This window comes from Belonocnema kinseyi, chromosome 8 (genome assembly GCF_010883055.1).
Source record: "Belonocnema kinseyi isolate 2016_QV_RU_SX_M_011 chromosome 8, B_treatae_v1, whole genome shotgun sequence".
Classification (NCBI taxonomy): Eukaryota; Metazoa; Arthropoda; class Insecta; order Hymenoptera; family Cynipidae; genus Belonocnema; species Belonocnema kinseyi.
Window position 1 is genome coordinate 60461425 of NC_046664.1, and position 22396 is coordinate 60483820.

General features: G+C 28.5%; 1 protein-coding gene across 1 annotated transcript in view; it reads right to left on the reverse strand.

Annotated features, from left to right (window-relative positions):
- LOC117178995 overlaps positions 1–22396 on the reverse strand; it is a 242832-nt gene that overhangs the window by 50109 nt on the left and 170327 nt on the right. The gene's annotated exons all lie outside the window — the stretch shown is intronic.

The window sequence follows — 22396 nt, forward strand, 5'->3', positions numbered from 1 at the left end:
CCCCCCCCAATTCCCCCTTACTTCCTCTACTTACCCTCCATTAATTTCCTCTGATTTTCCCTTAATTTCTTTACTCTTCTCTCCCCTCATTTCCCCTTACCTAACGTATTTCTCCTTCCCTCATTTGCTCTAGCTTTCCCTACATCCTGTACTAATTTTGCACTCACCCTTACTACCAAACTTCGCCTACACTCCTTTCACCCCACTTCCCTACTCCCCCTTCCATAATTTCCTATTACTCCCCCTCCCTAATTTCCCCTATTAAAGAGTTATCTTTCTTGGGTATGAAAGGAACTCTTTCAAAATGAACCAATGAAATCTCACTGTTGAAAACAAACAGAAGTGTGTCACTGACAATCAGTGAGATTTCACTGGTTCACTTACAAGAGGACCCCCCCCCCCACCTCACCGATTTGGATGATTTTTGGATATGTCATAGTAGTTGAACAAATTTTAAAACACTTATTTTTTTATTTGCCGACATCCACTTTTATGGGATGCAAACCATCCCTAAAGTTTACGCTTAATAATCATGTTTTTTATATATCTCAGCATCTAACAGATACTTTTGAATGAAACCAAGCGAAACATGAGTGTCACAAGAAGCCTAAGATAGGTAAATTTATGATCTAAGAAGTTGCAATCCTTATTTCATATTTTAAGAATCTACATTTTTTATGAATATTTTTATCATGAAACTCAGGGCGTGAATTCAAGCCTCCACACGATCTTACCGATTTTGATAATTTTTTGATACGCTGTAGTACGTGACAAAATAAGAGGCACGTATTTTTTACGTGCCGACATCTACCTTTAAGGAATCATTTTTTTCATGTATGTCGCCATCTAATGGATATGTTTGAATAAAACCAAGTTAAAAATATTTTTTTTACGAAGCATAAAAAGCTATCATAAATAGCAGGTATATAAATGACCCAAGGGTTTGAAACCCTTATTTTATATATTTTTTAAATATATATTTTTTGTGAATATTTCTATCATGAAAATCAAAGTATGAATTCATAAAAATTAAGAAATACATTTATGTTCACAATGCCGAATATTTAAGTTGACTTGTTTCAGGATTTTTCAAATAAACACGCCCAAGTACTGTTAACTAGCCATTAATGTAATGGGCCATATGTGTATAGTGAAAAATAAATGTTTTCTTAAGATTTATTCAAAGCTTAAACAGAATGTGATTAAAAAAAAAATAATAATAAATTACAAAAATTTGTGCAATTGTAGTATTAAACGGGTGAAGAGCCCCATATATAAGTTATAATTGTGGCAAAACCGAAGCAAGCTCTGTTTTATATTTATGAAAAAACTAGGATAATGTTATCCAATTGTTGGCCAATTTCAGGCTTCGAGAAAGAAATTAATGTCAAAAATTGTATGTTTGATAAATGTAATACTAATATGTACAGGGCTAATATAATAGGGTATCAAATTCTAAGCTTCATCTATCTCAATACAAATTAGAAACTGAAAAATAATTAAAATTAGCTCATTACCCTTAAAATCCAATTTTTTGCAAGGTTGACGCAATTCTTGGCAGGGGTGGCCCCCATTATTGGCACTCTAGTAATATGAAGATAAAATGGTGAAGGAGTCCAGATTAAAATAATCATTAATAGCATCACTATGAAGTGATTAGTGAAGAGAAACATTGTTTATCAATCATCTTTCATTCATAAAAAAATAGTCTAGCTTAAATTACTTAATTGTCAGCATCTATCTAGTCCAAATTTAGAGGTTGTGATCCTCGACTTCTTTTAACTGCTTCAGCAGCATTAGTGCAATCTGTTTTTTTTCCCCGAAAATTGATTTTCATTTTTGTTAGTGTCTTTAGCTTTTAACTTTCTTTTTCTATTAACTCCTTTAGCAGAAGCAATAAAATTTTTAATATTTTAGGATTGATTTTTTTTTTAGTTCATAGTCTTTTTCCTTTCTAACTTTTGTCTATTTCTATCTTCTTGGGCTTTTTCTGAAATTTAATTTCGCCGTTTTCGTTTTTGCTTTTTAGATTCCTTGTCTTCGTTTTATTTTTTTCAATTGATTTTTCCTCATTCCTAATCTCTCCATGCCTGCGATGTTAAAGCACAGATGCCTCCCTTATGAAAAAGAAGTGTTAGTAAGTATTGGATCCAGTACTTTTTTCACGAAAAAGTATTAGATTTCCAATACTTATTCGAGAAAAAAGTATTAGATCCAATACTTATCAATACTTCTTTTTCATAAGCGCTTATGCCTTTTTCCTTCATTTGCCTTTCTTTTCGTTTTGGTGTTGAGAGGAAACGCAAACAATCATGCATATTTCCGTTTTTTACACATTTTAAAGCAATTTCTTGTACGTGTTAGGTTAAAATCACTTATCCTCTCAAATCTGCAGAATCGTGTAATGTTTCATCAATTGCATGCTGAACTGAAAACTGGTTACAAAACACTTCTTTTCTCTCTATACTATTTAAATCAGCCTAATTATTATTTAAGAAATTTTCAGAAGTGTTGTGAGTGATACATTAGGTTGATTTGCGGTTAAGTCTACATCGCTAAATTGCGAATTTACTCTTATTCCTGAATAACATATATCACTTAATATAATTACTTACTTTATTCTTTTAAGTACATCACCAGTAATTTACTTTGGAATATTGTTTTTACCTTTAATTCGGTATTTTATTCTGAATTTTACAAAATACCAAACGAACGTAACCATACTTTTTCCGATTGCCAAGAATAGAAATCATTGCAAGAAAATACAATCCAATTCTTGGCAGGGGGTGCCAAGAATTGCATACAGTGCTTTAGATTGAAAATTCATTGGCACCTCCTATTATTTATTCAATAAATTAATTGAAAATTGCAGTTATCAAAATATTATTGCGAAAAAATGTCTGCAATATTAAAAATAATAAAAAAAACCATTTGCTATTTATCTCTATTCTCTTATTATTTCATAAAATTTAGAGAAGGGTACCAAGAGTTGGTGCTCCTACCCTACTTTTTCATGAATATTTTTATTACAAAAATAAGTATATAAACTATTTCTATGAACTATTTGCCCCCAGAAGTGGATTGTTTAGGCTAACTCGAGTTTTAACTAAAATACAAACAAAATGGAAATATTTCTCATGACAAAAAAAAAACAATAAAAAAATTAAGTTTCAAAATTTTTTATTAATGTACTTTATTGGTTCCAAAATTTCAAAAGAATCTACAATAATTTACATAAAGCTGATGCAAATATATAACTTAAGTGACATATTAAAATTTTTGTTTAATTATCTTTACATAAAGAATTTTTTTCTCTGAAATACATATATTTAATGAGTTAATACTGCTATTGCAAACAATTTGTGATTCATTTGCGTTGTTTACAAATCACATTTTCTTTACACGTGGAATAAAGCTTAAGAAAAAAAATTACTTTTCTCTAATTACATGTTGTCCATTAATTTAAGGGGCAGGTAACAGAAATTAGGGTGTTTATTTGAAAAATCCTGAAACAAGCCAACACAAAATTCGACATTATAAACGAAAATATTTCTCTTAATTTTTTTGAATTCATACCCTGATTCTCATGATAAAAATATTCATACCAGATATTTTCCCTTGGTTTTGTTTAAAAATATCCATAAGATGCCGAGATATATAAAAGAATTATTTTCAAGGGCAAACTTCAGGGGCGGTTTTCATCCCTTAGAAGTGGATGTCTGCACATAAGAAATCACGTGTCTCTTATTTTTTCACGCACTACGGCATGTCTATTTCTCATATAAATGGACAAAGAGCAAGCATGTTTTCATAATTGTTTTTATCTTTAAATAAATGACTCAATCCCACTCCCGATGAAAATAAATGGCGAAGTATCTAATGAATATAAATAATTAACAAGATATCGAATCTTATTCTTATGAACAAATTATATTAACAAATTATCAACATCGTGGAAATGTTACTTGCAAAGGATGTTTGTAAATTGAACTTGCTTGATTTTATCGACACGATCATATTTGATCATAAAAATTTGTTATCTGGTATAATTTGTTTATTTTATGAACAAATTATATAAACAAATGCATAGTTTAAGCTTCTAAACCCAATTTTTGACAATCGGTTAAGAATTGTAGGCTGTAGGTGATTTTTAATTGTGAATTCTCGAATCAGCCCACTGTGGTAACGAGTCCCATCGCTGTTTTAGTTCATTTTCTTACTGGTTCATCCAGTCAGAGTCAGAAAATCACTAGTTCACCACAGTGATAATTGAAAATAATTATTCAACCAGTGACCATTTTTTTCAGTTTAAGAGAGTATATTTTTGAGCAAATCATGGACTTTGAAACCCTAAATATAAAACGATCTTCGATAATTTAACAGGCAAAGTTGTTAACACTCAGCATAATCCCAAGCACATTTTTTCGAAGAGCGAGTAGATATTTATTTCAAACGTAGAAATGAATCTCTTAAGTTTCAAGTTTCCAAAAAATTTCCGGCTACCTCTCGGTTTTTTCCGAGTAGTCAAATGTCCAGTCTAATTTCCGGGTTTTCAGGTCACTGGCTAACCTCAGCTACATCATTAGCAGCAAAAAACTAAAAAAATTATATGGATATAGAGTCAATCATAAAATATATTGAGGATAACAGAGATAAATCCGGGATATCAGTACTCCATATAGGAACATCATACGCAAGACTTTGAGATGCATGATTTCATAGAACTGGCTTCTCAACGTTGCCGGGGTTGCTTGTGGGAAAAGTTGCCGGATGCATTATGTATTTATTGCTTTACTTATTTAGTTGGGAATTACTTTGCAACGACGTAATGACTTTCAGTGGTTAACGCTATCTTAGGAATGCCATACACCTGATTTATCGTCAATAACTTTTTGTACGCTAAGCATTTTGTCATCCAAATCTCCTTCTAGGTTTCTATTTCAGTCACTCACAATCAGGCTTTTAAATCAAAAGTAAAAGCAGTATCCCCACGGACAAAATTTGTCTTGTAAAAAGTAGAGAAGTAATCGGATACTAAAATTTTATAAATCTTGAATGAGTTCTAGTAAACATTTTTGTTACTTATCAGTATTAAGTGCAAACGAGTCTTTTAAAAATGTTTGTTTCATTCGAAAAAAGTATAAGGTCACACAAATATTTGATTGATTTTAACTAATATTTTTTAGATTTAAACCGAATTTATTTGACTAAAACACGCCATTGTTCAACTTGAATAAATAATATTGAAATTAAACAAATTCTATCTTTGATATAGGATCAAAAAATATTTGTTTACTTCCAGCCAAAGTTTTTCTGCATGTTATATTGTTGATAATAGTCTGGGGGAAAAAGTTTTTTAGCTGGTTTGAGAAAGTAAATTTAGACCACGACAAATTGCAGAAAAGCTGTGAATATTTTTTAACTGGATAAACAAAATATTTATAAATTCCGAAAGTGAAAAATGGTAAAGAAAAATCAAAGAGTACACATGATTTTCATGATTTCTCTTCTTCTCGCTGTTCAAAATTAAAAATTCCTATACTTGCAATCAGAAGAAAATGCAAATTGTGTAGGTAGAAGCAATTTTCATCATTGAAAAATATTAATATTTTTGCCATTGAACTTTGCACTAGTTAGTTTCTCTTTGAATTTGAAGAAAATTGTAAAATAATAAAACCGTGTGCAAAACAAATTCATTTCTTTATTCATTTTTGACTGCAATATATTTACTCCTTTTATTTTGTTATTTTCATCTTTTTCAATTTTTCTTTTTTTTTACCCTATTTTCGAAATATTTTCCCTATGTTCGCCTTTTTTCGTTTCTTCTCTCAAATGCAAGAAAATCCAACGATTTTTGGTTAAAAGTTCTTTGTTTTTGTTTAAAAGTCTACTACTATATATTTAGTTTTAAAATTACATAATTTGTTTAAAAATGACACTGTTTGGTCTGAGGTTTCATCATTTTGTAAAAAATTCATCTATTTTGCTGAAAATTAAACTATGATTGTGGACGACTCTTTTTTATTTACAATTATTTATTCTTTAACTGAAAATTTAACATTTTCATTTTTAATATTTTTTCGTTCAATTCAACTGGTCTTGATTTCAAATCAAAATCAACTACTTAGTTATAATTTAAGAATTTGGATAAAATTTTTAATATTTTGCAAAAAATTTGTCTTTCCAGCTTAAAATTCATATTTTTGTTGAAAAATTAAACTATTTCGACAGAAAATGCAACCTTTTGTTTTCAAATTAAACTATTTTTTGTAAAATGTAGATAATTCATATATAATTAAATATTATGTTAAAAAATCACATTATCACGTGAAAAATTTAACTGATTTGTAGATCATTTGCTTTCTGGCTTAAAAATGTAGCAATTTTGATGATTTTTTTTGTAGCATGTTTATCTTTTGGATTAAAAATGTATATGTTTGGTATTTAACTTAACTATTTTCTTGAAAATATGTACTTTTAAAATAAAATACACCTACTTGGTTAATAGTTAGGCTAATAGTTAAAAATTACTTTTTCTAAGATTCGCATATTTGGTTGCAAATTGATCTTTTTTTATTGAAAATTTACCTTGTTATTAGTTACAAATTAATGTTTCTACTTGAAATTTTAATTTTTTTTAAATGTATACGTCATAAGTAAAAAATTTAAGTGTGATAGAAAATTCATGTATTTTGCTGGAAATTCGTCTTTTTGGGGCAATAATGATTCTTCTTTGTTGAAAATTAATTTTTTTGTTGAAAATGCATATTTTTTGTTGAAACGTCAACTATTTACGTAGAAAATTCATGTACTGTTTTGAAAATTCGTGATTTTGCTTAAAAAATTAACCTTCTTTGTTACATAATCATAAATTTAGTTGAGAATTCAACTATTCTGTTAAAATTTTCTCTTTTCTCATTGAATTCTATTGGTTGAAAATTTCATTTTAGGTCTTCTGAAAAGTAATTTTTTAACTGAAAATTTAACTATTCTATTTTTGGAATGGAATGGAAGCTTCTAATATGTCCCCTATGGGTTTAACATTTATCTTGCACCTTCTTTCCTATTCCTTTACACACACCCCACTTGGTGGTTGGAGGGGACCTACAGTTTAAGGTGGGTTTCGAACCACTAAATTGTTGGAAATTTTGTTTATATTATTAAAAGTTAATCTTTTTGTAAAAAATAAATATTCTCCATGAAAAATGCATCTACGTAGATTAAAAAATCAAGTAATATTTAAAAAAATTTCATTATATAAACGGCATTGTACTGATTTTAATATCCATTAAAATGTAAATTTGTTATTTGCTTTAAAATGCGCATTTTAAATCAAAATAATAAGAATTCAAACGTAAAAAAGAGTGCTTGCTAGGAGTAGAATGTATATCATGAAATGCCTCTAAAGCAAAAAATATTATTTTTACCTCGAACTGAATACTCATGATGTTTATTGAATTGCTGAATAATCATGTCATGAATTCCTCTGAATTTTTAACTTTAACATAAGGAGTAAATTATGTAGCTACAGAAGATCATAATGATTGGTATTCGAGGAACTTTCAATTGCATAACCGATTGAAAATTACACTAAGAAAATCGATCGCTTCGATTTTGCATTCTTTCATGGCAACTATTGCTCGTGTATTTTTAGATTTACTAAAAAAAAGTTACATTCACCTTGTGAAATTATAATAAATTCGATATTATTACATTTTAAACAAAATAAAAATAGATTTTAATAGTTCATTATAACGAAAAAAGACGATTTTTTATCAGCGTGCACTGGAACTTGGAATTGACAACTATTTCGAGAATGAGTTGTAGTGACCTTGATCATAAATCCAGACCATGCGAACGTAAATATTCAGGGTTAAGCGAAACGTTTCTATTGGATTTGAATGCACAAAGCAAGCTGATGCGAATTTTCCACAAAACAATTTTGCTACTAAAAAGTCGAATGTTTAAAAAAATAGTTGACTATTAAAACAAAAAGTATTAATTTTTAACAATAAAGTAAAGAGTTTCAATAAAAAAAGAAAAACCTTCAAACTGATAGTTGGATTTGGAATTAAACAAAGGTAAGTTTTCAATCAAAAACGGAATAAATTTTCAGTACACCTTTTAGCAGAAGATTTAAGCAAATAAATAAAAAAGACGAATTTTTATCCGAATATACTGGAACTTAGAATTAAGAACAGTTTCGGGAATTGCTTGTAGTGACCTTGATCATAAATCCAGACCATCCGAACGTAAATATTCAGCGCTAGCTTAATCGTTTCTGTTGGCTTTAAATGCACAAAGAAACCTGATGTTAATTTTCCACAAAACAAAGTTTCCACTAAAAAGTCGAATGTTTAAAAAAAGTTTACTTTTAAAACGAAAAGGATTAATTTTCCACATGAAATAAAAGAGCTTCAACAGAAAAAGAAAAATATTACACCAAATAGTTGGATTTGGAATTGAACAAATGTAAGTTTTCAACCAAAAATAGAATAAATAAATCTTCAGTACACTTTTTAGCAGAAGATTTAAGCAAAAAAAAACGAAAAAAAGACCATTTTTTGAAAATAGAAGAAAAATAATTCATTGCTAGATAGGAAAAGAATCTTTCAAAAAATTTGCAATCATGTTGTAAATTTATCATAAGGAAAATAAAAAAAAAATTAAACTAAAGAGGTGAATCTTACCAAAAAAAATGTCAGCCAAATAGTTAAATTTCTACAAAATTCTTGTATTTTCAAGCTGAAAAGATGAATTTTTTACAAAATATTAGAATATTTTAACAAAAATGTAATTTCCAACCAAGTAGTTGAACCTTCCACTAAGGAAGAGCAATTGTTTACGAAATATGAAATAGTTAATAATTTCAGGCAAAAAGGTTTTTATATGAAATTTTCAACCAAAAAATACGAATTTTCAACAAATTCGTTTGATCATTAACCAAAACAGAATAATTATTTTCAACAAAGCAGTTGAATTTATAGTTAGAAATCATGAATTTTCAACCAAGAAGATTAATTTTTTAGTGAAAAATATGTATTTCCAACAAAATACATGAATTTGTACCAAATGGTTGAATTTTCAGATAGAGAAGCTCAATTTTCGATGAAAAGTGAAATAGTTAAATTTTAACTTAAAAAATTAATTCTCAGCCAAAATACATTAATTTTCAACAAAGTAATTACATTTTTCAACAATAAGATGAATTTTCAACTAGCATGATGAATCTTCAGCAAAAAATATACGATTTTTTAACTAAAGAGTTTATAATTAAATCAAAAATAGAATAAATGAATTTAAAGTCTAGAAAATGAACTTATAACAAAATAGTTATATTTTCTACTAAGGAGATGAATTTTCAAAAAAAGTAATAAATTTGCAACAAAAGCAACAAAAAATTAACAATAAATCAGTTCAACTTTCAATCAATTAGTTGAATAATGTTTAACCAGAAAATATGATTTTTTAACAAATAATTGAGTTGAATCAAAATAGATACATGAATTTTAAACTTCTAAAGGATAAATATTTGGCCAAAGATGGAATAAATATATTTTTCGATAAAAAAATGTTTAACTAGAAAGGTAAAGAGTTTCCTACAAAATTGTTCAATTTTAATCATGAAGGTGAATAAAAAAGTCACTATTAAGCAAATAGTTGTATCTTCAAGCTAAAAAAGTTGAATTTTTAACTAAATATGGAAATGGTAGATTTTAAGGTTGAGAAATTAATTCTAAAACAAAACAAAAACTTTCTGTAAAATAGTTACATTTTCTACTTAAGAAGTAAGATTTTGAAACAAATGATTAAAGTTTTATCTAAAAAAGATAAATTTTTAATAAAAAATAAAATAGTTAGATTTTGAATTTTAAAAAAGATTTTTTTACAAAATATTTAAATTTTTAACCAAAGACATCAAACTTTAACAAAACAAAATGACTTTTGAATAAATGAGTTCGACCTTTAACAAACCAGTTGAATCATTAACCAAAAAGGATGATTTTTTGACCAAGAAGATTAACTTTCTGCCTAAAAACAAGAATTTTCAACTAAAAATTAACTAAATCAATTTTAAATTTACACAATTAATTTTCAACAAAATAGAAAAATTTGTAACAAAAAACTGAATTGTTTACAACAGCAAATAAATTTTCCGCAAATTAGTTCAACCTTCTACTAATTAGTTGAATTTTTATCTAGGAAAGATGATTTTTTGAGAAAGTGTTTAAATTTTCAAGAAAATAATTAAGTTTTTAACCAAATTCTAGAATTTTTAACTAAGCTAAATGAAGTCCAAAACAAAACTATAATAGTAGATTAATCCACAGAAGATTTAAGAAAAAACGAGAGAAAGGGTAAATTTCTTGAAAAGCGGAGACAAAGGAAGAATTCATTAAAAAATAGGAAATGAATGCAGAACCATTTATTAAAAAATTCCCAAACCTTTTTAAATTTTTCAAATATTATGAATAAGAATAAATTCCTCACTATATAATAATATTATAGGTCAGTCGATTCGCCTCGAACCAAGGAATCGTTTATCTTCCTGCATTAACTGTGAATTCCCGAATAAAAATGCTTCGACTTGAGTTCGACTTGAATTGCTCCCAATCAAGACATGCTGAAGTCGAAAAGTTCTATTTGAGCATGTCTTAGTTTTGAGACGGAGCCAGACTTCAATCTATGTCTTAGAAACAAGTTTTTATGTCTTGAAGACATACGTTTTTACGTATTTTCAACGGCTTAGGAGAACCTTCTAGGAAGTTTTGCTCGTTCAGACCCACCGATTCTGAATTTTTCAATTGAAAGTAAAGAATTTAATAATTACAAATTTTCCATTCATCAATTTTAATCTCATTTATGAGCCAAAAAAGGTTCGATAATCTCAGCCAAGACAAAGCTCGTCTTGAGTCAAGTAAACGTCGTCTTAGCGAAGACAAAGCTCGACTTAAGACAAGTAAATGCCGTTTTACCTGCCGTGGCTATAAAAGTAAGACGAAGATCTATTTCTCTGCTCAGTTTTGAGACGCAGCCAGACATCGATGTCTTGGAGACGAACTCAAGACATAACCAAGTCGAACTCAAGTCGAAGCATTTTTACTCGGGTTATGTTAATGACAGAACTTTTACCATGAAAAACCAATTTTTAAAACATTATTGCATCCGAATACATACATATACTTCGGAGATATCTCTTAGAACATTGTATTAGATATTTTTAAATTGAGTAACGTTTAATTAAATGAATTAATTTTTTTTTTTGAAATTGTTAAATAAAAATAGATGTTAAGAATTTTTTTCGAAGGTTGATTGTTAAATTGAAGTAAAAGATCATTATTGAAGAATTAGTCATAAAACCTAAATCAGAAGATAAGAAACTAAACAGTGGAATACATATATTTTTCTAGTTAACTCATTATCGCAAGGATAATGTTCATTAACTTTTAGCGAAACTGGTAGTAGCTGGCGTTAAAGAAATCTCAATTTTTAACGCTTATATTTCGCTAATTGCCACCACTTGCATGTGCAGTCGCAATAAATATTCGTGATCATATACATGAGATATGTAGAGACTTTATGAAAAAAAGGAAAAAAAATAACTCGCTTCAAAGTTCTCGTAATTAGGTCGACGTGTCCTTCCTCTGAAACGAGAAGGTACTCGTTCGCAAATACTCAATTGCATTTTTCCATTTATTTTCCATAAAGAGTCACCTCTGATGTTTATTTATAAAGTCCCGTTACATAATTTGAAAAAAATGGCAATAACTAATTCTATGTTTTAATACATAAAAATAGAATCAGTATACAGTTTCAAGATAGAACTAAAGTCAACTGAGAACAAAATAAACGAAGCGTTAATATATACTTCTTTTATGTATTTATTTTATTTTCCAACATTTTTTTATAGATTTTACAGAAAATCTTATATAATTTGAAAAAGTTGAATATGATTTACACAAGTTTTCTTATCATAACGAGAAAATTTTAGTAAGTTAAATATAGATGAAACAATTTTGACCACTTAATTACAATTCTCTAAAATTTGCAGATTATTTTTTTCATTTGAAATAGTCAAAATGATAATTTTACAATGAATGATAAATAATCATTTCTCTATATTTTTATGATTTACATTTTTTTACTATTGATCCTGAAGTATTTAATAAATTTCACCTTACAACTGTACACTTTAGAGGCTTACCAGATTTTTCAATATGAATGCCTCAAAGAACAAGAAAAGAAAAAATTTGGAATTTAAAGAGCCTTTAAATAAGGTTATCCTCTTGCCACGTAATGTACTATTTCGATTCAAAATTTGACGTCACTGTTAACATTTTTTTGAATTATTTTTTCAACTGAAAATGTAACTACTCCATTATTGGTCAAACATTCATCTTCTTTAATTAATACAACCATTAAATTGAAAAATTCTATATTTCGTTAAAAATTTATCTTTTTTGTTTAAAAAATTATGTTTTTGGTTAAAAGTCAATTAATTTTGCTTTCAACTTTGTTTTTTATTGAAAATTATTTTTCTTAACCAAAATTTAAATATACGAGTATCATCTTTTTTTGAACATTACTCTTCTTCAACTGAAAATTTAAGTATTTATTTTAAAATTTCTTTATTTTGTTAAAACAATATCGTTTTTGGTAAAAAAATTCAATATTTTTCTTCAAAATCAATTTATTTAGTTTGAAAAAATTTTCTTTATTATAAATTAACTTTCTGACCAAAATTTAACTATGACATGTTTTTATTATTTATTTGGTTGGAAGTTAATTTCTTTATTGAAAATGAACTTTTAAACAAAAAATTTAACTACATTCTTGTTCAATTTTTTTCCATGGACATTTAACCTTTTTGGTAGGAAATTGATTTGTTTGGTTGAATATTCAACTATTTATTTAAACCAATATTTTATTTGCTCAAAAAATTATTTCTATAACTGAAAATTTAACTATTTTATTTTCTGTTAAATATTTATGTTTTTTTATATTTGAAAATGAACCTTTTTGGTAGAAAAAACAATTGAAAATTAAAATACTTTGTTGAAAATTGATTTATTATGTTTAAAAAAGCTTTTTTTGTACAAAATTATTCTTTTGCTTGAAATTTCATTTCTTTGGTTGAAAGTTAGTTTCTTTATCAAAAATTAATTTTTTTAAATACATTTGTTGTTGAATTTTTTTCTCTAGAAATTTAACCATTCTGGTAGAAAGTTAATTTTTTGGGTGGAACATTTAACTATTTCTTTGGAAACATATTTTATTTGTTTAAAAAATTACTTTTTTAACTAAAAATTTAACTATTTTATTTGTCGTTAAAAATTACCGTTTTTTTCGTAGAAAATTAACTTTTTGTGTTAAAAATTAAAATACTTGGTCGAAAATTGATGTATTATGTTAAATTTTTTGGTAGATAATAAATCTTTTTGGTTTAAATTCCATTTCTTTGTTTAAAAATTAGTTCTTTTTTCTATTGAAAATTAATTTTTTAAACTAAAAATGTAATTTTTTTTTGTTTGAAAAATTTTTTATGGACATTTTATCTCTTTGGTAGAAAATTTATTTATTTGGTTGAAAATTTATCCAATTTTGTTAAAAATTCGTTTCTTCATTGTTCAAAATGAATTTTTTTACTGAAAATGTAGTTATTCCATCTTAGCTAGTAAATTGATCTTTTTCAGGCAAATATTGACTCATCTTGATTAAACCTCGTTCTTTTAGTCAAAAATTTAATTATTTTCGTTGAAAATACATGTGTTTTTGGTTGTGAATTCCAATTCTTTTTTAGAAATTCGTCTTTATGACATAGACACTCAACATTTTAGGTAAGAATCTTTTTCGCTATTGATTGGAAAATCTTTCTTCATTATGAATTTTAGTCTTCTTTTGAAAATTGTTATTTTTTGGTTTTATTTAACAGTTTTGTAGCAAAAATTAGAACGCATTTAGTTAAAAATAACAATTACACTCTATGTTGAGAATTCTTTTCTTATCAAAAATTTATCAATTTGATGGAAAATTTAACTATTTGGTTGAAAATTCCCTGTTTTTGGCTTGAAATTAAAAAGGTACTAAAAATAATTTTTCTATTTGAACATTTATTAGAACTGCAATTTAAAAAATTGGTAGAGTGTTAATTTAATTACACTGAACGATTTACGGAAGTCAGTAAACTTTCCGATGAGGATAGGCGATATAAAACTTAATGTAATTCATGACATTGATTGATTTAAACCAACAGAAGATTCTTGTTTTAGCCATAAAAACTATTATTCCAGATATGAACTTCCGATTGATATGTAAGATAATTTTTCTCTGTGTTTCTTTCATGTATTTTAATACAGAATTTATTGCATGATGCTCATAAAAATTTAATCAAATTTGTTTGTGATTCTCTGGAGGCTATATAACATTGCAAAAATAAAAATAATATAAGTATAAAAAAATGATATCGTGTTAAGTGATAATGATCGAAACGTACGCTAATACTTATTGATTCAGATTTTTATTCCTGTATCAGTTGTTTGCCCTGTGTCGACTATCTATCAATATGATAAATATGAAATGACAAGGAGTCGCATACGGCTTTCTTTACTCTTTTTCGCCATATAAAAGAAAATTATTATTATTTTTTAAATTTATCTTTTCGGTTAGAGTTTATTGATAATAATTTCTTAACATATATTTAGGAACTTCTTTTAGGACCTTACTTTTTTGGGGCTTATTTTATGACCTTATATTTTTGGGCCTTTTTATAAAACCTTATATTTTTGTACCTTATCCTATTTATAATAAAAAAGGTGTGATGATATATACCGAAAATTTCGCAATAGTTCTTGTTAAAAACCGCATATGCTGTTTATTACTAAGATATAAAGAAATGAGCTGAAAGAAAAAACAAACAAATAAAAAATAAAATAACGATGAAAAATAATCGGAAACCATATGTGCTTAATAAGCGTAGTGTTTTTAATATTGTTGGATGATTAGAACAAATTTTAACTTATTTATGAAATTAGTATTGCAAATATTGTATATGTTTTATGTTTATGCTTTTCTTTGGAAATTTGTAGTTTTAAAAAAGAATTTTTATTTCGTACCATAAAGTATCGAAGAAGACTAACAATTTATAAAGAAGTATTGTTTGAGTTGACGTTTTTCAACGCGAATTCGCATTTTCAACCGAAAATTATCAACAGAATTCCCTATATTTGCAACAATTTCAGTTACGTTATTTAGCGCTTTATGCACCGTTTGTTTTTTAACTAAAAACATTATATTAACAGAAAAATTATAATTTTGAACGATTTTAGGTTTTATATGTCTTTCATACCGGAAATTGCTTTTTTTCTTTAATAAAAAATTATTCAATTTGAGAAGTAACAAATATTTAAACAACTGAATTTCTTCTATTATTTAAAGTTAAACACCAATTTCTACCTCACATATAATTGCCTTAAAATTTCTAAAGTACTAAAATTAGAATGCTAACAAATTGGAAATACTAGTTTCGTAATCGTTTTTTAAAAATAAAAATCATTAGATTCGAGTTTTTTAACAATTTATGTTAGATTATCAGCTTAGATCAACAATTTGTATTTTTAAAGAATAATAATAATTATAATTCGAACAATCTTCACAATTCTAAGCAAATTTTGATTATAGTAGTTTTTTTTAAAGGAAATTTGTATTGCTATCAGAAAAAAAAATAGTTCAAAGAATCCAAAAAAAATTACAATTTTAGCTTATGCTATTTTTTATACCAGAAATCAGTGTTTTTAGTAAAAATAATTATATTGAAAAGTAGATTAAAGTTTTGCATTGTCATCCTAGTGAGAAGGTATTGGTTTTACGTAAAATTTCACTTTCTAAGTTTTTATCAAATATCCACGTTTTGAGACCCACTGTGTCAGAAAAAACGATTTTTACGAAGGTGTTCGTCTGCCTGTCTGTATGTATGTCTGTCTGTAGTCTGCATTCTGTAGGCATGATAACTTTCGTAACATTCATCAGATTGGATTCTGCTTTGGCACACTATTTCAAAACCCAAAAAGAAAGAACAAATTCGTAAACCAGTTATTTTGAATCAAAATTCAAAAAGTGAGCGCGTTTTCAAAATTTTTGAAAGCACATTTTTTCAAGATTTCAAAATTCTGTGAACGTTTATTCATAGTACTCAGAAGCCCAAACAATTTATTTTTTAAACTTTTTTCTATAAAAAGAAAATTATCAGAGTTAAAGCATTTTCAAAATCCAAAAAAACAAACTAAAATGAAAATTTCAAGCCAAACAATGCATAATATAAAAAAAATCAAAAGAAGAAAAATATTCATTTTTGAAAGCCCTACAAGATGATCATAATAACTTTTTTTAATTTGGTCGAAAAGTTGAAAATTCAAAATTTGATGGTACCAAAAATTTGTGAAACATTTTTCAAGATTATAAAATTCTATGTACGATTATTAATAGTACTTAGAAGCTAAAACAATTAATCCTATTACGTTTTTGTATAAAAGAAAAATCATCAGAGTTAGAGCATTTTCGAAATCCAAAAAAATAAACTAAAATTAACATTTTAAGCCAAACAACGTATGATACATTTTTCAGCGCAGCTTAGAATACAATTTAAGGCAAAATAAGACACAAATATAAAAATAATCATGATAAATACGATTTTCCCTTTATTTTGCAATCTTTTAATAAGCAAGCCCAGGCAGAGTTACATAAAAAATGTATTATATTTGATATAAAAGTGTTGTATATAATGTAGAAAATTTGGCATGTTGAACAAAACCGAGTGCGAAGCACGAGCTACGTGATGAGAATATGTTCGTTAGAGCCGAAAGAGCTTTAACAAAAGAGAGTTCAAAATCACATAATTACAGTTGTCGGTCTGTTGACCTTTGATTTCAAAAGATCTGTGCACAAATGTGGGAGAAATGCAAAGACCGAGCGCGGAGTGCAATTGCTATCAGTCGCTTTTCGAAGGTGCGCTCAAATCCTCGAGCTAAGCTCTTTTAACGAAAGAGAATTGACAAACACAAAATTACAGTGGTGGATGTTTTGAGTCTTAATTTTGAAAGATTTGCGCAAGAATGTGCGAAAATATAAAGACCGAGCGCGTAGCGCGAGGTAAATACATAATCGAGCGCGAAGCGAGAGATAAATCCATCAGCGAGCGCGAAGCGCGAGAACTAACATTCGCGCGCACGAGGCGCGCTCAAACTTGCGAGCCGCACGCTCAGCATGCCACGAGAATGTGCTCGCTTATCGGGCAGATTTTTTTATTTCATGTTAGCGTTTTTCGTCGAAATTTGGTATTTATAATTTAATAACATCATTAGATTTCAGACCGTAGATTCGCAATTCGTGTACAATTTTTGGTTATTCTGGGCTTGTATATAAGAAATCAGTATTTGTAGTTATGTTAATGCTTTTGATCGAAAACCGGTATTTTGAATTTTTTGAATTCATTAAATTTCGAAGCGAGGTCATGATTGTTGCAAAATTTTAGGTTATGTTGACATCTTACACTGTTAATCGGTATTATAAGTGAGGAAAAATTATATTTCAAAGAAGATTAATATTTGTTCTTATGTAATGTTAGTGCTTTTTGTCGAAAATTGTTATTTGTGATTTTGAAAAGTCGTTTCATTACAGAGAAGGTTCAACACTTAGGTAAACATTCAAGTTATGTTGGCGTATATCACACTATGAATAGGAATTTCTAGTGAAAAAATAATTATGCTTCAAAGGTAATCGTTGAACTCAAGATTTCAGTGTTCATTCAATTATCCCCCATAATTTGCGTTTATATATTAAAATATACACTTGTACGTGTTTCATCAAATAACTAATGCTTCTTGTTTCTAAAATTATACGCATAATTATATGCTGGAAATTTTGCTTGCAAAATTGAGCGCGCTAATGATGCGCTCCTGTTAGGTCTCGCGCTTCGCGTAAGATAATATGTTTATCTAGCACTTCGCGCTTGATAAGGTATTTACATCGCCCTACGCGCTCGGTCATTGTATATCCTCCACATTTTTGTTCTACACCTTTAAAATTAAAAGTCAAACCATCGACAACTGAAATTTAGTGATTGTGAATTTTCTTTTGTTAAAGCTCCTTCGGCTTTATTGAACGTATTCTTATCACGTTCATCGTAAAAAAAGGTTAAGAGCAAATATTTAGATCTAATTTAAAAACAAATTTGTTTTTAAGCATTTTATTGTAAATTGTATCTTTTTGTCCAAGAATTTTATTTGCTGATTTTCTAATGTCATTTTTCTCGATTAAAAAAAAACTACATGTCTTATCAAAAAACGATAAAGAACAAATTTCTAGCTCTTTTTGGAGTGAGCAACTTTTGTCTATTTCTTTTCTTGGCTTGTGTTTTTTGTCCAAAAATTATATATTTTTATTTCTAATGTTGTTTTTACGAATATAACAAAAACTACGCGTCAAAGTTCAATCCAACCTGATCATTTTTTCGAAAGTAGTCGTATCTACAACCTATTATTTTGACCTATTTTTTGATGTAAACCGACTAAGACAAATTTGGTATAAGACCAATACCTTCGCATAAGGACGAAAATGTAAAAAGATTACAAATTTTTTATATTTTGTTAATGCTTTACGTAGAGGGAAAATACTGGAAGTGAGGGGAAAGCAAAGGTATCAAGAGTGAGCTTAGTAGGGAGAATTTGAGGAGTGAGGAAATAGGTTTGGGGGAGTGGGGCGTGGGATAGGAAGTGATGGGAGGGGAATTATGGGTGAGGGGAGTAGGCAAAAGGAGGGTAGGTAGGGGAGAACAAGTATGAAGGAGGTGATTTAAGCGATTTAGTTAACGCGAGATTCGACTTATCACTAAAAAAAGAATCGTTTCTTTACAATTGTTTTTTTCAGTAACTTTAAATACACGTATATTAAAATTCGTAACATAATGCATTTCCGCCAGAAAAAAATTATTATTCTTCGAATAACTAACAAAAAATACTTCAGTATTTTTTCATATAATCGTTGTTGATACAATCGATATCTTTCTAATAAATTAATTTAATATTAATTTTTATCTAATTAAAATGTTATACTCTACATAAATTATTTAGAGTAGATATGATAAGTGTCTTTGATGTCAAGGGAGTGAAATAAAATAAATCGCATTCATCCGATGAATTTTTTTAGATTAAATAAAAGAACATAAACTAGGGAATTTTGAGGTTTCTCGATCAACCATATGTGGAGGAAAAGTATTATCGGAATTTTCCTGCTGGCGTCAATAAATCATTGCTTGGCTAACGACAATGAGCCGAGAAAACTGTTCTGCCATGACAGGGTATGTCATTACTGTGTTACTTATAAGCTCCTTCTCGATACGTACACTGCATACAAATGAAGAGAACGATTACAAAACCTTTTGAAAAAGCGACCTCCGTGGCATGCGACGTATGCAAGGATGCAGGGATCGCGCGCCATAGAAACGCGCGCGCGGCCAGATTTTACACTGGCGAAGCGAATTAATCGACCATTAACATGCAACTTGAATATTGATTGATTGTCCAGGAAATATTTCTTTCTGCATGGACATAAGTCGTCGTCTTGTTGCTTCCCCGAAGATTCGTGATGAACGGAGGGAGAGAAAAATACATTTTTAAAGAGCCACTTCCGATCACAGAAAAACACTGGTGTTAAATTTGTTGCAGCTCAAATTTCATTGGGCTCCCAATGATCATTTGAAAGAGTTTTCAAGTCTCAAATGTATTCCTCTGAACGTAGGTGCCCATGTGGGCATCTAGGGGAAAGTATCATTTGGAGACTGAATTTTGGCTCATGCAGAGTTGTGGAGTTCTGAACCGCGCTGTCAGCCACCTGAATACCTGTCAAAGCAACTATTCGCTTTGCGATATTAGCCTAAATAATAGTTAATAAGGAAACCAGTTGAAACAATATTTACCTAATTTTTACATTTTTTTCATTTAATAAGGCGTACCAGTCACTTAGAATAAAATTATAACTTCCTAATGCAACTTACAAAAGTTAGGTTAGTCATGCCCGTCGACATTTAAACTAAAGCCGGGATGTATAGAAAAAGTCATGACCGTCTACATATACAATAAGGTATTTCCACTTCAATCACTAGCTCACTTCACTTCGTTGAATACTGAGGGGATAACAATTGACCAAATGCATGAGAATCGGTTATTTTTTGCTCTATTTTTCTAATATCTTCGTAGAAAATAATTTTTCTGTATAAATGAGCGGTTGTCTACCCTTTGAAGCGCGATTCAAAATTACATTGAAAAACAATTCTTGTAATTTAAATAAATAATTATTAAAATATACACAAGAATGTATACAAATTGTGTAACTTTTGATTTCAGACAAGAAAAAAATTTATAACACACATATATGATGAATAACAGTTTACTTTCATTGAATTTGAAAGACTGACTAATATTTCTCAAAATATTTGTTAATAGATACATTTTTTTAAATACCATATGATATTTCAGCAGCTCGTTATATAGAAGCTAATTGCAGAATATGGTACTAATGATATTTGAATAATTCTAAAACAAAATTTCAGATTGTTCTTTTCGATTGAGACGTGACCCAACGATGCTTGAAGTAAAAAAAAAGAAAGCATAACTACAATGCAGTCGTGATAATTTATGTATTTATAGGTTATATAATTATATGAATTCCCGGAAAAATACATAAAAAATGTTAAAACTTATACACAATTTGTACATATCCTTGTGGATATTTTAATAATTATTTACCTAAGTTACAAGAATTGTTTTTTAATGTAATTTTGAATCGTGCGCCAAGTGCAGCCAATGAGCGGTCAGCCCTAACGCAAGCGCAGTAGCTCAGGGTGCCAACATTGGCATCATTGGTCCACAGTAAAAACTGGAAAAATAAATCAAATCAGCCGGCAGGAAAAAGTTGGGATATGAAAGCCTCAATAAGGTATTTTCACTTCAACCATCAACTAACTTCACTTTGTTAAAAGCTGAGAAGGAAAAATGAATCAAAACTTTATTTCTGTAATATATTTGTAATTAATCATCATTATTATTATTTTATTACTTCATTAAATAGTAATTAATAAATAAAAACTATTTTTTAACTACAACTATATAGAAAAAATTACCTTTTACGAAGATGTTAGCAAAATAGGGCAAAAATGAACTGAATCTCATACATTTGGTCCCTTATTTTCCCCTCAGCAATCTACGAAATGAAGTTAGCTGTTTATTCAAGTGAAAATACCTAGTAGGCTTTTATCTTATCAGTTTGAATGTTCCCGGCGCTATATTTGAAACATTGCAATGTTTCACGAAACTTTTCACCAGGCTAAAGTTTCATGCAAATTTACATCCCCACTCATCACGAAAAACAAATTTCTGTTTTTATTATACAATTGTATTTACCTTATCTTTCATGTATGACACTAGCCTCTGCAAGATTAGATATCTAAGATACCTTGAAACTTCAGCAGAAAATCTAGTGGAAATTTGTTCGAACGACCAGGCATCAATTTCGATGCAGACGGTCACGACTTAGTTTGTTCATCCCGGCTTTGGTGGTTTGAATGTCATATAGTAGGTTTTGACTAACCTAACATTTGGATATTACATCACGCCAAGTACTATTTTTATTCTAAGACTATTTAGTCGCTGGTAAATGAGAGGTAATAAAAAGTTATGTAATTATTATTATAACTTACCTGCTTATTAACATCTGTTTCACTCGAATAACGACCGACAAAATGATCTTGACAGGTGAATTACAGTTTGTAGACGACATTTCACGTTGCACTGGATGAGAAAAAACAGTGTCTAAATGATGCTTCTCTCCTAGATTCTCCGAATGAACCTGTGTGGTTCAAATTTGTTGCAACTCTATTGAACACCGATTTCGGTGTACATTGGAGGATCGGCGATTTTCTGTGATGTTAGAAAAAAAATCGTATATACGGTAGATCAGGACAAAGTTTTTAATTTAAATCACTTCTCTAGTTATTAAGTACCATACCATTTTCTTGCTTTAAATCACTCAGTTTTATATGAGTAGGCGGACAAAAATAATCGCTTAAATATAAAGTCTGTCCGATTTTATTTCATGATAAAAGACTTGTTTTATGATTTGTGAAAAAGGTTTTAAAAGAAGAGTATTTAAAGAATAATTCAAAATGCGAATTTTGTCCATTGTGTGTATGCTGTGTCACCTAGTGCTATTGCTTGGGACTTTAAGTTCTTAAAGAGTTCGGCTAGGTTAGAAATTTTCTTTGATGGGAAATTTTGAAATCTTTCACTCTAAAATATTTAAATTTCAGAAAAATTAAGTCAAGAATTAAATTTCGTTTTCACGCCCA